Source organism: Cynara cardunculus, unplaced genomic scaffold, assembly GCF_001531365.2.
Source record: "Cynara cardunculus var. scolymus isolate 2C unplaced genomic scaffold, CcrdV1 Un_Scaffold_2871, whole genome shotgun sequence".
NCBI classification, from domain to species: Eukaryota; Viridiplantae; Streptophyta; class Magnoliopsida; order Asterales; family Asteraceae; genus Cynara; species Cynara cardunculus.
The window spans coordinates 14,626-18,238 of record NW_020201251.1 but is presented as its reverse complement, the minus strand read 5'-3'; positions in this window follow the sequence as shown (position 1 = coordinate 18,238).

Genomic DNA, 3,613 nt, shown 5'->3' with positions numbered 1-3,613 from the left:
AAGTGAAATGATTCAGTACTCTTTCTCTAACACTGAACTTTTGAGTAAATATATCTTCTCCCTCAGGTATGATTACTCTTCTGTTTTCTAAAAACTTAAAACCATCACTGACTTCTTCCACGTTCAGTGATAAAATGTTTTAAAAGGTAATGACTGTTTTTCTTCACTCATCACATTCCTTTCTTAAAATTCCAAAAACGATCACTGATATTTCTCTTCAGTGACCAAACCGTTTTTTAAAATGCCAGTTTCAGTGACTTTCTTCACTGAAAACCTGATGTCTTAAAACCTTCGCTAAATACTTTCTTGTTTTCAGTGCAACTTTGTTTTAAATGAAGTCCCTCAATACTTTTTAAAACTGAATGACTCTTCATATTCTTAAAAACCCTTTTTGTTTTTTAAAGAAAATAGTTAATGCGTCGTTTTTATGACGACATTCTCTGTTTCCCAAGACCGACGCTTTGAGACGCACAAAATGAACCGTCATTATGACACCTCATAAAATGTCTTCCACTCATGGATGAGAACGTGGCACATTACTCATTATGACCACTTTTTGAACCGTCGCCTCTTTCTACTCTCTCTCATTTTCTCTCTCGTCTTACCTATAAATATGAGATTTCTTCTTCACTTTTCTCTTTACGCTTTCAAAAATTATTAGTCGAACCTCTGCTAATATCTTTCCAAAGCAAGAACATTCTTCAAAACCCTCTTTTCGACCTTTCTTCTTCAACAACAAAGGTCAGGATCTTCTTTTTTCTTTTTCTTCGTTAAAAGAAATCTGTTTAAACTTGTTAAGAACCTTGTTCTCTTAATACTTTAAACCAAAGATTATTGATCATTTCATCCTTGATTAATAAATCTGTTTCTTGATACACATTCTACTTGAAAAAACCCTCTTTTTTTCTCTGGTTTTTTCAAAAGAAGTTTTTCCTTGTTTAAAAACTTTTTCTATATTCTTTTAACCATATACTCTTGGCATTGTTTTTCTAACCATTTCTCTTCATGTTTCTGTTTTTATTAACATTGTACAGATGGCTGCCAAGAACGTCTCTTTCACTCTTGACGAGATCTCCATCAAAGCCAATAACCATCTTGCCTTGTTGGAGATACCACCCTCCCGCGCCTTCTACCAACCGACGGTTGACTTTCTCAAACAGTCGTCGCTCGGCTTCACGCTCAACCATGAGCCTATCCTGGTTAAAGAGATACTCCAGCAGTTCTGGTTCACTGCTGAAGTCGTCGAGGTACCAGACTAAGCTGGACGACCAGTGGAGCAGATTCACTTCACCTTCAACCGAATGGACGTGAATTTCGGGGTTTCTACACTTCGCTCAGCTCTTCGGTTTCCAAAGGGCCCCTTCTATAGTGAACCATCCTCTGCCGAGATCATATTCTTTCTCGATGCCATTGGCTACCAGTGGCCATTGAAGAAGGACTCAGGCGCTCCCCTCAAGTCACTCACGAAGATTGAGAAGAACAGAATGTCAGCTGTTTGGCAATACATCTTCTCTCACTTCATCCAGTGCATGGGTGGAAAGACTGGTGGTCAGGATCAGGCCTCCAGGATTGCCTTGACGATAGGCATCTCTGCCATTCAACGTCGCAATATAAATTATGTTGCGGTCATTTTCGATGACCTGGTGCAAAAGCTGAATAAGCGCCAGCGAGAAAAGGTGGTGCCTTACACCAGGTTCCTTTCAATGGTATTTTCAAAGATTTTCAAAAATCTTTACCCCAAAGAAAGAAACCTTTCAGCTTGCCGGCTTGGCTCCAGGATTCTGGAACACAAGCTGAGGGACAGTGATGTGACATTATCTTCTATGTTGTCCATCACTACCTCTTCCTCTCATGTAGCAACGACAAGGGTGACCATCCCCACGTCTAGCCCAGCTACCACAACCCCTTCTAAACGTCCCTCTCAACCAACTCTTGGTTCTACTCAGAGGGCCAAGAAAGCCAAAAAGGGGATACCCACGTCTCTAGCTGGAGCCTCTCAACAAGCTTCAGTTATTGAAACTAGCCTTACCCCCGAGGCATTTTCTGTTAACCCTCCCAGCTCTTCAGTGATCTCTCCTATCACTGTCGTATCAGTGGTACCTTTACCAATCACTTCAGTGACCCAAATCACTGAAAATGTTGATATCAGCACCGCCACCGCTGAACATCCACCGCTCTTCTCAACCATTTTCTCTTCTCCTCCTTCCTTGGTCTTTACAAGTGTCCATGACGTATCAATGCCTGTCCTTCCTGATACTGAGACACATACCACAGGACCTGAGGCTGTTTCTCTCGATGCACCTCAGCATACGGATGTCCATCCTCTCGAGGACATCTTTGCACTTGCCACTGACAATCCTTTAGATGTCACTGAAGGCCCCTCAGGTACTCCATCTTCCTACCCTTTCTTTTCTTCTAACCTTGAGCCTTCAGCTCATCTTTCTTCTTTTGCAGATCCTTCTCTTGTGCATCCTTCTACTGAAGGTGGAGGAGATGCTGGGGTTAGAGAGAAAGATGATGGAGGAGATGAAGAAATTGATGATGACTATGATATGGTATCAGACATTCAACATCTCCTTCCCGCCGTTGATACCGTCCTCTCCAATGTCAACGAAGTTCACCAAGAGATGCCCCGCCAAGGCGATCTTGATGCGAACTTCCTAGCCCTTCAAGCGAACGTTCAAGAAGTTTAGAGTCAGCTTCAGACTCTCCAGGAAGCTGTTCAAATCAATAATGATGCCCTCGATGTTCTTCATAGTAGGGCTGACGATGCTCAAGCAATAGCTGAACAGCAGACTGGACTTCTTTAGCAAATCCTGGATGATGTCTGTCAACCAGCTCCAGTGAGTGCACCCTCCTTCTCTGCCGATGATCGCGCTCAGCTCTCTCAAATGCGTGAGGCAACGACAACTCTAGCCAATGCTTTGCAAAGGCTGGAGGATTCCATGGTTYTCCAGCGACAGCGCTTGGACGAACTCTCTGGCCAATTTTCTCAAGTCTTAGCTATAGAAGGGAAGATTAGGTCCAACGCTGGTGGATCATCCGATGCTGTTCCTACGACCTCTCAGGCTGTTGGTCCAGTATCAGCTTCAGTTGCAGTAGAAGTCGAGGCTGTTGAAGCTGAAGCGGTTGTTGCTCCTGTAATCACGTCCACCGAAGCTGCTCTAGCTGAGGTTGACGTAGCCATCCCTAGGGATGATGTCCATACCGTCACTGCTGCTGGTGATGATGATGATGTTGATGAGGATGAAGAATATGATGATGAAGACGATGATGAACCTGTCATTCCAGACATCAGAGATGATCAAGATGGTGACGACGACGATGATGATGAAGATGACTTTACCATCAAGTTCCAGAAGCCATTAACCGTTACCAAAGGTGTTGCCCTCGGGGAAGCTCTATCCCAAGGGGAGCAAAGACAAGGTGAATCGACTCCATCAGGGCACCAGGACCCCAAGTCAAAAGGCAAGGCGGTCGCTGAAGAAGGTAACTTGAAGGTACTTTTCGCAAGCCCTCAACAAACCTTATTTGAAGAATCTACCTATCAGGTAGTGATTACTTCAGAGTACCAACTTCGCATCCCTTCAACAACCTGCGGTCGACTGGAGTG